At 46.0% G+C, this 12,622-nt stretch overlaps 1 long non-coding RNA gene across 1 annotated transcript; it reads right to left on the reverse strand.

Moving 5' to 3' along the window:
* Positions 1-11,862: 11,862 nt before the first annotated feature.
* On the reverse strand, positions 11,863-12,283 carry LOC134006051 (uncharacterized). Its single transcript, XR_009927904.1, has 2 exons — positions 12,140-12,283; positions 11,863-12,063 (listed from the first exon to the last, which is right to left on the reverse strand). It is a non-coding gene; the product is annotated as an uncharacterized LOC134006051 (long non-coding RNA).
* Positions 12,284-12,622: the final 339 nt, after the last annotated feature.

Consider the following 12,622-nt stretch of genomic DNA (forward strand, 5'->3'; position numbering starts at 1 on the left):
AGATCTCTCCACCCTGATCAGCTCCTACCCCAGCCCTCCCCCAGCATCCTCCCCTGCTGACTTGGTGACTCATTACAATAACTGTCTCTCCTCTTCCTTCATGACCCTGGCTCCCCTGAAATCCCGCTCAGTAACACTGCTCCTTGGTTTACCCCTGACCTACGCCAGCTCAAAGCCACAGGCCGCCGACTGGAGCGACTGAACAAAAAGACTGGACTCACTGTACACAGCCAAATGTACTCGGACCATCTACATCACTACAAGAACGTCCTTAACAGAGTCCTCTTCTCAACAGTCAGCCACCTAATTCAGAATCCTAGAACCTTCCCACCAGACATTTCCACCGATCAGTGCGTGCCTTCCTGGACTTCTTCAACTCTAAAATTAACATCATTCACCAACAACTGGCCTCATCCTGCACCTCCTCCAACGATCCAACCTGGATGATCACATCAGAACACACCATCTCTGAACTGATCCGCAAAGCCAAAGCCACCACCTGTAAGCTTGATCTTCTTCCCACCTCCCTCATCAAAGCCTGTCTGCCATCCATTTCTCCATTGATTGCCAACATAATTAACTCCTCCCTCACCACTGGCACTGTACCCCCCACTCTCAAACTGACTGCTATCACACCCATCCTGAAAAAACCCAGTGCCGACCCAACAGACCGTAACCTTTACCGGCCCATCTCCAACCTTCCCTTCATCTCCAAAACACTTGAAAGGGTGGTTGCCGCACAACTACAGTCCCACCTTGACACAAACAACCTCCATGAACCCTTTCAATCCAGTTTCCATCCAAAACACAGCACTGAAACAGGCCTAGTCAAAATCACTAACGACCTCCTCTGTGCAGCTGACTCTGGACCACTTACCATTCTCATCCTCCTCGACCTCAGTGCAGCATTTGACACCATCTCCCACGCACTACTCCTGGACCGCCTGGCTGGCATTGGGATCAATGCAATTCCTGCAAATAAGGGACCACAAGTCTGGGTGTTTTCGGGTGTTCCACTGGGTGTCCCCCAGGGGTCAGTCTTGGTTCCACTCCTCTTCTTCATCTACCTCGTTCCCCTGGGCACAATCCTCAGGCATCATGGGATCCATTTTCACTGCTACGCCGATGACACTCAGGTTTACATCTCCTCCAAACCCACCACTGCCATCCCTCAACACCTGCCTGGAAGTCATCCGGAGCTGGATGAGCAGGAACTTCCTGAAGCTCAACGGCAATAAAACCGAGGCCCTGCTCATCGGCTCCAAAGCCACCCTCACAAAATCACAACACACCCCAGCCACACCCATCATCATCGACGGATTCCCTGTACCCTTTTCCCCCCAAGTCAAGAGCCTTGGCGTCACTCTGGACAGCACCCTCTCATTTGCACCTCACATTCAAAACATCACCCAGAATGCCTTCTTCCACCTCAGAAACATCTCCAGACTCCGCCCAGACTCCGCCCATCACTGTCCCAATCCAACACCGAAATCCTGGTTCATTCATTTGTCACTTCCCGCCTTGACTACTACAATGCCCTCCTCACCGGACTCACCGCCAAACTCATTAACAGACTGCAAATTATTCAGAACTCGGCCGCCCGGATCATCACCCGCACCAAATCGTCTGACCACATCACCCCTATTCTCACACAACTTCACTGGCTCTCGAAACAATACCGCATCCACTGCAAAAACCTCCTCCTCACATACAAAGCTCTCCACCACCTAGCCCCTCCTTACCTCTGCAACCTTCTCCAGGACTACAGCTCCTCCCGCCCCCTCCGCTCAACCTCTGCTGGTCTACTAACCATCACGCCTCAGCACCATGGGTGCCCGAGCCTTCAGCTGCTCAGCACCCAGACTATGGCACCCCCCTACACATAAGACAGTCAGACTCCATCACAACATTCAAATCCAAACTCAAAACACAACTGTTCAAACAGGCATATTCACTCTGAAACTGTGCACTACACTTGTTTTTAGGTGGATGTCTGGTTTTAATAATGTTTGATGTTTTGGTTTTTTTTATGTTTGAATTTTTTTATATTTCTTGTTGTTGTTTTTATTCTCTGTAAGGTTACCTTGGGTGACTTGAAAGGCGCCATCAAATAAAATGTATTATTATTATTATTATTATTATTATTATTATTATTATTATTAATGAATTATCTTTTAGACTCCATGATTTTGTACTCATTGTGATTTCTGTGTTTACAGGTCAACGAGAGCAGAGACACCTGACTGAAGGAAAGAGTCATACAGCCATAGTCAGTGATGTTACAGTAACTCAATAAGTTTGTATTTTTCAGTGTACCTTTTTTTTTTACAATGTTGAAAAAATTCTTTTGATTCAAATGTTTTGCGTCAACACCTGGCCCTAAATCCATCCACTGCAATGTAAATTTGATCGTCTGTTTGGTATTACATTTTTAATGAATAAAGTTCAATAAAGTGTTTGATCAGGTATTTCTTAAACACAGATGACATTTCCAGCACTGTGATTGAGTATCATTTCTCTTAAAAACAAAGAAGAAAAAAAAAAACTATAGTATAGTATTGCTTCCTCAGAGTCAAGAATAAGGTCTTCTTTTGATACTACATTGGGGAAAATATAAAAAACTGCGATTTAGTCAACGCAAAAGAAGAAGTATGAATGTGACAATGTTGGAGCTTAAGTGGGTTTTTTTAACTTTTAGGAAAAGTTCAGCAAAGAGACCAAACACTGTGTCTTTGTATCATATCATAACTCCAATTAGTAAGTTTTATGTAAAGCTCTACTGATGTTCTGTCACCTTTGTGATGAGCTGATGGAGTATAGACTCTGTTTAGGGTTAGACACTGATTGAATACCTTGTTTTTACTGTGTTGTCTTAAAAACAGAAACAGGGGAACAAAGTATGCTGATCACAGATCGTGTACATTTAAGAGCATTTTGGACTACATATACTCATAATGAAAGTCTGTAAACAATCATATCCTAATAATAAGTGGCATTTATGGTAGAGTATAAGTTTTATTTTTGAGATGACTTTTTTTTGCTTGGATTATTTTTATTCTCTCTCAGATGATTATTTCTTTTGATAACAAGTTTGATGTTTAAAAAGGTTTGCTTGATCTTTCTGACACAAATCTGATTCCATAGTAGAGCGGGTTGTCCACTAATCTAAAGACTGGTGGTTCGATCCCCGGCTCCATATGTCGAAAGTGTCCTTGGCCAAGATACTGAACACGAAATCGCTCATGATGGTTGTGCTAGCACCCTGCGTGATTGCTAACACATCAGTGTGTGTGTTTGTGAATGCATTAATGTGGCTTGTAGCGTTAAAAGCACTTTGATTGGTTAGAATGATAGACATTTTTGTAAGTGCTAAGCGTGCGGTTCAGTGAATTGTTAAACCACCTTGGTGTCTGTTTGCGTGTCTGAGGACACCGTTTGCAAGAGCAGAGCTGCTGCTGCACATTTAAAATAAACTTGCTGTGGTCGAACAACATGAGACTGTTATGTCGGTTTGAGCTGAAGCAGACACACTAAGTTTATACACATATAGTGCAGTAACTTTCCACTAACAGACTACACATGGTCCCCACTTACCCTCATTGAACCCAGACACAGGGGAGACTTCACGCCAAATGTAGTTAAAATTCACCTAACTTTGACCCATGAATTTGCAGATCTTTATTTTTTATTTTTTTTAAGTTTCTCTTAGAAACAGTGGTTGGGAAGAGATTACTGGAAATATGTTTAGATGGTCTTTAGGTCAAAGACTGCCGTTCTTTTGAAATACTTATAGTTCCAGGTGATATTTTGATCCACTTGGTTATAAACCATATGAGAAAACCACAGTAACAACAGAAGGACCTGTCAGTAAGTTTATTCAACTTTCTCCGACACAAGAGGTCATGCAGCCCTAACCCTAACCCAAACAACCGAATGTTGATAAAACTGATGGACCATTTATGATAACATTTATAGATTTTGACTGATAATTTAAAGCCAAGTAAAAACCTAATGTATCATGTCAAAGAATACATATACATAATTCTGTGACTGGTCAATTTTTTATTGTGTGCCTTTAACTGCCAACTTAATTAGCATGTTGTTGTTGCATTAATTAGTGGACATTCCTGCAGTAACATAACATTCATAGTCACTAGTAGATTACTTTCCGTTAACATCTTTAAAAGGTTGTTGTGGTTTATCTGGGGTCTTTTGTTCAGTCGCATGATCAGTGTCTATTTTTAAGTGTGAGCGCTTTATTGAAGTGAGACAGTTTAACTACCTTGTTGTCTGTTCACACGTCTGAAGACGCTATTTTCAAAAAAAGAACTGATGCAGAAGGTTTTAAATACACCCATGCGGTCGAATACCAAGATGATGCTGTTACATTGGTTTGATCTGAAGCAGATGCACTAAATGTGCATACATGTATAGTGCAACACAGTAAACCATACTACAAATGCTTCCTTTGGGGACCGATCACAGGAGAGACTTAACACCATATAAAGATAATTTGTAAATCCACTTCGGGCACATGAGCTCAACTTAAGTAAATTCTGACAAAAGTTTCCACCTGAACTTCACTTTCTGTTATGCTGTCCCTTTCCTCCTCCCTTGAGCTGCTGTCAGACAAGATACAGTTCGGACCTGCTCTATGTGTAAAGTGCCTTGAGATGAGTGATTTGGCGCTATACAAATAACGATTGACTGACTGATTGATTGATATTAAGTTAATGCACCAAGGATACATCAAACATTGGGAAATAAATAATTACTATGTCAGTTTATTTATTTTTTAAACAGATGTTTGATGTTTGTTTAGTCTTTCAAATTGAATGAATTCACATAACCTCAACTGTTAAGCAAGACGAAATTAAGAAACATTAGTCACATAATGCTGCCACCTAGAGACCAATTGTTGTTAGTGTCAAGTTATAGAAACAATGAACATACAATCACTATAAAACAAGAATCCTTCCAAATGCAGCAGCTAGTGTTTTCTCTGCAGCTGGACAATAATTGCCATAAGTGATTAGTTAAAATCTTTCATCTACCTAGTAGATACATATAATTAGTGTTCTAATACCATGAAGAGTATAAAAAGGGAATTAACTGTAAAATGCAACACCACACAGCATTGTTCTCACAACAGATGACAAAAAACATCCACTCACTTTCAAATTATTAGTTCTGCTTATCATGTGTTAACACTGCTTTTTTCTCTTTGACTGTGTGACATGTGAAGCTTTGATTGCATCTATTGTCTGTAGTATTATGTAGAGAGGCATAGAGCACTCACTGGTTATTATAATTAGAAAATAAATTCAATAAAGTGATTTCACAGCTTCCCACCAACCACAAAAATGTACGCAGAGGTTTACTTCTGTTGTGTTTTCAAATTAAAGCTGCAGGAAACAGGGATGCTTTGAGAAGCTCTACAGAACATGACAAATCTAAGTATCAACGAAGTTTTCCTGGTTGTTCCCTTTCCAGGAATTCAAAGAACTCTGCTGTTCACAGTGTAGACTATGTTGACAATGAAAAAGTTGCCATAATTAATCTGTTTCTTGCAGCTTCCCCAAGAGTCCTTCCCAACAGATCCCAGTTTTTCAGTACGATTCGTTCTCTCTGCACTGTGGGGAACCAGGAAAGTCATCTCAGTAGAGAGTTATAAGGAACGCATTTACATTCATAAATGAAAAGTGTCTCATATCCAGGTATAGAAGAAATTAATCTAACTGCTTCGTTGATGATGTTTACCCACATGACACTGGCGCATACTGGTGTGAGTCTGGAATAGAGTGAGAGTCACAAAGGTCAGCCAGTCTTCATGTAGGATCTTCCTGCTTTGCTTGAGTGCAGACGCTTCTCTCTTTGCTCTCCGCTTTACTTCTTACTTCTTTTTTTGCATTGCAATCCTGTCCTTTTGCCACAAAATGTATGGAAAGTAGGTCCTGGATACTTCTTAATCACTGGGAGCTTATATGAAAGTATCTGAATGCTACCACTATTATGTAAACTCTGTGGCCTATCAGCGGCACAAGCCTGCACTATAGTGACTGGGATTGAGGAGCTCAGCTAAACTAAGCTAATGATACAGCAGTGGCAGGCCGTGCATTTCCCACCTAGGCCTTCAGTAGTGCTCCTTCTGAATGAATCCACCTCTCAATAACTACTTTATGGCTATAGAAACCATATTATTATGCAGAAATGCATTATAAACGGCCGAATCACAGATAGATAACTCGTGTAGCCAGAATACACACGTAAAAAAACCCGTCAATAATATCCTCATAAAATTGCAACAATATTTAGGAAAATAGCAGCATTTTACATACCAAAAATCCTGATTATTTGTACACAAAATCGTTCCGTTTCCCTGCGCACTTGCTCGTTCAGCTGTAGATCCACTCTGGTTTCCCCAAAAGTTTTGGAAAGCACCGTTGCTTGTAAGTGTCCGGCAGTGCGTTGGTGTCTCGTTGCTGCCTTGGTTAGGCAAGTCAAATTTGCAAACCCAGTGTGGCTCCAAACACCATGTCGATCAGTAGCAAATAACAAGCACTCCCAGCAATACAATTTGCAGTGTTCCTCGGAGCCTGTGAGCCAGGGGTACCGCTTATAGTTAGTGGACTGAAAGTGGTGGACAAATCCTTTTCCCGATTGTGACAGGCTTGCTAGCTTCGGAGTTGCCCGACTTTTCTTAACAATGTCCAGCTTTTCTTGAAAAATCCGTCTTGAAAATGGCTTTGACAGTAAATCTGCAACCAAATCCATTTCTTCTCTTCCTTCAGCCATTGTGGGTTGACAAAACAACTATCAAACCAACACAACTATGTGCAGCTTGCAACAGATGCAGTTTGCTAGCTGTCGCTCTGGCTCTGGCTAGCACGCTCTCTGACTATCCAATCAAATGGTATGAATACGCTGACGTTACCGTACGCCTGCTAGATGGCCTTGGTGTCGTCAACTCAAAATCTGATTGGTTAAAGCAACAGTTTGATCAACACTTATTTTATGCTACAGGGCCCGCAGGACTGATTGTGAAGGCCTCCAGGCAGATATCTTTGATCCTAGCAAAAAATTCTGGCTGAAATGTGATTGGATAAATGCTTTTATATGAAAATACACGTTTGGAAGCAGCGCAACCAGGGGAAAAGCTATGAAAGGAAGTGAACAGACAATTTGGAATTATTTAATAAGTATTCAACAATCCAACATGAGGAGTCTCCCCTAGCCCCAACAACCCAACAGGAGGAGTCTCCCCCAGCCCCAACAACCCAACTAGTGGAGTCTCCCCCAGCCAAACCAGGGGACTCCCAACTTTCACTCACCAGGACCCCTCCCAGCCTTTCATTCTCTCCACTCAGTCTGGACTCCCCACACCTGGATTTCACCGACAGGATGAATGACCTTGTCAATGTTGGAATCCAACTCACACCACGCCCAAATCCCATATTATCTCCCCTTAACCTCCCTCTTTGTCCAGACTCTCCCATTCCACCATGCTGGAAACAACCATCATCCAAAAGTCACTGAGCTTCCCCGCCTCCTTTGAATCATATCATCTGTGAGTCTGACTGATATGTGCCTGGTCCAGGCTGCAATACTGATACCAATAATGTTCTCCCCCAGGAAAAGTCAGGGCCCTATGGAGTTCAGGTAGCCTTCTCAATCCCTGTGAATCCTATGCTGCAGAGAATAGATGTTTTAGTCAGTAGTGACCAAGTACAAGAAACTACAGCACATAAAAAATAAGTCATTTAAAAATTACTCACTAAATGTATTATCTAATCTATTTTGCTTCAGTTTAATTTTTCTCTTGACTGCTGGTTGTAGTAACTTAAATGGTCTAAATGTGTTCAGTACATGTTAAGATGTTTTACAATCCTGTCTTCATAGATAAATTATTATACAGGAGGAAATGTGTTGAAGAGGAAATGTAATGCAGACTTTATTATTTTATGTTAAGACTGTATATGACCAAAATGTAATAAATGTATAAAAAAAACTGCTGCCAATTCAATGTTGATACTGAACCTTTCTGCAAAATATTCACTGTCAGTAAATTTCATTTGTTAACTCACCTGTATCTGCTCCTGGTATATCAATCATTTAAGGATTAATACTTCATTGTCATGTTTAAGTACCTGAAAGCAGTAAATATTTAGTACAGTGAGTTATTGAGCTCAAACTGGACTTATTGTGTTGGGGATTAAGCAAGGTGGACCCAAGAGGCAGGAGAGGCAGGGGAACTGTTCAAAACACAGGTTTATTGCAAACGGAGGGTGCTGCTGGACAATAGCAGTAGTTGGAAGAGGGGAATCGGACTGGACTCCCTCCTGGGGCAAAAGGGAACAAAAAACGGACCACTCCAGGTGGCGTAGCGGGCAGCGGTGGCTGGGGACTGGAGACTGGAGGCTGCAGGCTGGAGGCTGGTAGCAAGGACACAGGCTGGGGGGAAACAGAGAGAAGCAGGTGAATATCAGGTCAGACACAAAGAGATCACTGCTGCTGTTGATAGCTCTACCGTGGCTTGGTAACTGAATCATCTGGCAGGGGCGTGGAGGTGAACCAGGCTTTTTCTGGAGTGGTGGTGATTGTAGATTGAAACCAGGTGTGCTCTGCTCTGTTCCCTGCTCCTGTGACAAGTAGGTCAACCCCGCCCCCAAACCACCGCCAGCCCTGCAGGAGAGACAGAAAAAGGAACACCATAACACCACCCCAAACCCCAGTCCACAACAGTACCCCCCCACTAAGGGACGCCACCTGGCGTCCTACCAGGCTTGTCAGGGTATCTACGATAAAAGTCTGTCAACAGACTGGGATCCAGAATCAGGGAGCGTGAAACCCAAGAGCGCTCTTCAGGGCCGTACCCTTGCCAATCCACCAAAAATTGGTAGCCGCGGCCCCGCCTGCGAACATCCCGGATGTGGTCAACTGTGAACGCTGGGTGGCCATCGATGAGGCGAGGTGGGGGGGGTGGGTCAGACGGTGGATGCAGGGGACTGTCTGACACTGGCTTCACCAGGGACACATGAAAAACAGGATGTACCTTGAGTGCCGCAGGGAGCCTCAGCCGGACCGCGCTCGGGTTAATGATGCGCTCGATGACGTAGGGGCCAATGTACCTGGGAGCCATCTTTCGAGACTCTGTCTGGAGAGGGAGGTCCCTGGAGGCGAGCCAGACCTGCTGTCCCACCTTGTACTCCGGGGCAGGGGTACGATGCCTATCAGCAATTCGCTGGTTCCGGGCCGTCGTCCGGACTAGAGCGGCCCGGGCCTCCCTCCAAACACGACGAGCACGGCCGTAGTGGGCCTGGACAGAAGGGACCGCGACCTCTGTCTCCTGACTGGGGAACAGGGGGGGTTGAAAACCGTTAGTGACCATGAAGGGGGACATACCCGTAGCTGAGCTGACCAGGGAGTTGTGAGAGTATTCCACCCATGGCAAGTATGTGGACCAGGAGGCTGGGAGACGTGCCGCTACACACCGCAATGATGATTCCAAGCTCTGATTTGCCCGCTCCGTCTGACCGTTGGATTGGGGATGATAGCCGGATGTTAAGCTGGTTCTCACCCCCAGAGCTTGGCAGAACCCCCTCCAAACCTGAGATGTGAATTGCGGGCCCCTGTCCGAGACGATATCCTGGGGAATACCGTGCAATCGAAAAACATGCTGGACCAGGAGGTCAGAAGTCTCCAACGCTGAAGGGAGCTTGGGAAGTGGAACAAAGTGAACAGATTTGGAGAAACGGTCAACAATTGTTAGGATGGTGGTATTACCTTCTGAGGGGGGGAGGCCGGTGACAAAATCCACTGCAATGTGTGACCAGGGGCGATGGGGAATGGGCAAGGGTTGGAGGAGGCCTGCTGGTGCACGGTGGGAGGACTTATTTCTAGCACAAACGGAACAGGCGGTGACAAACTCCCTTGTGTCTGCAGTCATGGTCGGCCACCAGAAACGCTGTCGTAGTAGGAAGAGGGTGCGGTGAATTCCAGGGTGACAGGCTACTTTGGATGCATGCCCCCATTGGAGCACCGGGCTTCTCATCGACCGGGGAACATAAAGCCGTCCAGGTGGACACCCCTCTGGCACCATTTCCTCCTGCTGAGCCTCTTGGACACTTTGCTCAATTTCCCATCTGGCCGCGCCGATGACACAGGATGGTGGTAGAATCGTTTCCTCCAAAGTCCCCTCCTCCTCTGGTGTGAACTGCCTGGAGAGGGCGTCAGGCTTCGTGTTTCTCGAGCCTGGGCGATAGGAGAGAGTGAAATCAAACCTTCCTAAGAAGAGGGCCCACCTGGCCTGGCGTGAGTTCAGTCGGCGAGCAGAACGGAGATAGGCCAGGTTCTTATGATCCGTCCAGACAATGAATGGCTGGGCTGCCCCCTCCAACCAGTGCCGCCACTCTTGGAGAGCCAAGACCACTGCAAGCAACTCTCGGTTCCCCACGTCATAGTTTCTCTCTGCTGGAGACAGGCGTCTGGAGAAGAAAGCACATGGGTGAAGTTTAATTGGCTGGGTCTTGTGTGTGACGCTGTCAATGGGGTGTCCGTTTATTGCCACAACTCTTTTGGGTTGATCTAGCTGACAAACCGAGAGATTATGTTCCCGTACAAAGTTAATGTCTATGAAATTATCGTCAGCCCCAGAGTCAATCAAAACCACAACAGGGAGCGTGCGTTGTGTCTGGTGTATCATACCTGACAGTTGGACACGGTTTGAGGAGGAAGTCATGGATGTCCGGCTCACCAGCGTCCTCCTTCTTGCTGACGAGCCTGTCCTTTTGGCGCCTCTGGACACTGTGGCCGATAATGTCCCTTCTGGCCACAGTAAATGCAGAGCCGGTTGACGAAACGACGCTGCCTCTCTTCAGGAGACAGCCTGGCTTGCCCCAACTGCATGGGCTCCCCCGCTGTGGGGGCAGGAGGGCCCATGTCTGCTGTGGGGCTGCTAGATGATGAGGTAATGGTGGAAGGGGCGAATGCCACTGGGGTGGCTGGGGCAGAATAGAGGGAACGAGGCCTTTGTCCCTGGGATCTTTCCCTGCGTCGCTCTCGCATCCTGTTGTCCAACCTGATGGTTAAGTCAATCAAGGCCTCTAAGCTATCAGGGTCATCTCTGGGAGCCAACTCATCTTTTAACTCCTCTGATATCCCCTTAAGGAAAATCGCCTGCAGGGCGGTGTCATTCCAGCCGCTCTCGGCGGCCAGAATGCGAAACTCAAGTGCATACTGTGAAGCTGATTGGGTGCCCTGTCTCAACCTCAGCATTCGACCAACTGCCTCCTTCCCTTTAACAGGATGGTCAAAAACCTTTCTCATCTCCTGCGTGAATTCATCATAATCTGTGGTGAGTTCTGGGGAATGAGTGGAGGTGGCAAGCGCCCAAGCTGAGGCTTGGTCAAACAGGAGGCTCATGATAAAGGCTATCTTTGCCTGATCTGTGACGTATGTGCCCGGCTGTTGGTGGAATACTAGTGAACACTGGTGCAGAAACTGAGAACAAGTCCCTAAGTGACCGGAATACCTGGCAGGTGTGGGGATGAAGGGTTCTCGGGGTGCGACCATCGGAGCCACGGCAGGTGGTGGGACTGGTGCAGGTGGAGGAGGGGGAGCATGGGCGAGAGCGGTGAGTTGACCTGTGATGGCGTCCATCCTCCCTCCAAGGTCTGTGATGCCTGTGGCTAATTGCTGCAAGTTGTTTACAACCTGCCGAAGAGTGGTTTCATGTTTGGTCACCAGAGCGCCCTGGTTGGCGAGGGCTCGCTTGATGTTGTCTGTCTCCGCCGGGTCCATGATGGCCAGATGATTCTGTTGGGGATTAAGCAAGGTGGACCCAAGAGGCAGGAGAGGCAGGGGAACTGTTCAAAACACAGGTTTATTGCAAACGGAGGGTGCTGCTGGACAATAGCAGTAGTTGGAAGAGGGGAATCGGACTGGACTCCCTCCTGGGGCAAAAGGGAACAAAAAACGGACCACTCCAGGTGGCGTAGCGGGCAGCGGTGGCTGGGGACTGGAGACTGGAGGCTGCAGGCTGGAGGCTGGTAGCAAGGACACAGGCTGGGGGGAAACAGAGAGAAGCAGGTGAATATCAGGTCAGACACAAAGAGATCACTGCTGCTGTTGATAGCTCTACCGTGGCTTGGTAACTGAATCATCTGGCAGGGGCGTGGAGGTGAACCAGGCTTTTTCTGGAGTGGTGGTGATTGTAGATTGAAACCAGGTGTGCTCTGCTCTGTTCCCTGCTCCTGTGACAAGTAGGTCAACCCCGCCCCCAAACCACCGCCAGCCCTGCAGGAGAGACAGAAAAAGGAACACCATAACACCACCCCAAACCCCAGTCCACAACATATTGAGCATCATTCCACTTGTTAAATTGTGTTACTTGTAAACATATTTCTTAATTATCATAACTTTTCTAACTGCAGGTTATTGATTGTGATAATTATGGACAATATAAAGACCTTCCATGTGGTTCTAGGCTAAAAATAATGAATAAACAAAAACACAATGTAGCCTGAACTGAGGCTACAATAGAGAGTGAAAGAAATCATGTCAAGTCTCTACCGACAAGGGTTAAAGTACAAGGGCTGTAACCACAGATTTATCATTATGAGAT

Source organism: Scomber scombrus, chromosome 23 (genome assembly GCF_963691925.1).
Source record: "Scomber scombrus chromosome 23, fScoSco1.1, whole genome shotgun sequence".
NCBI classification, from domain to species: Eukaryota; Metazoa; Chordata; class Actinopteri; order Scombriformes; family Scombridae; genus Scomber; species Scomber scombrus.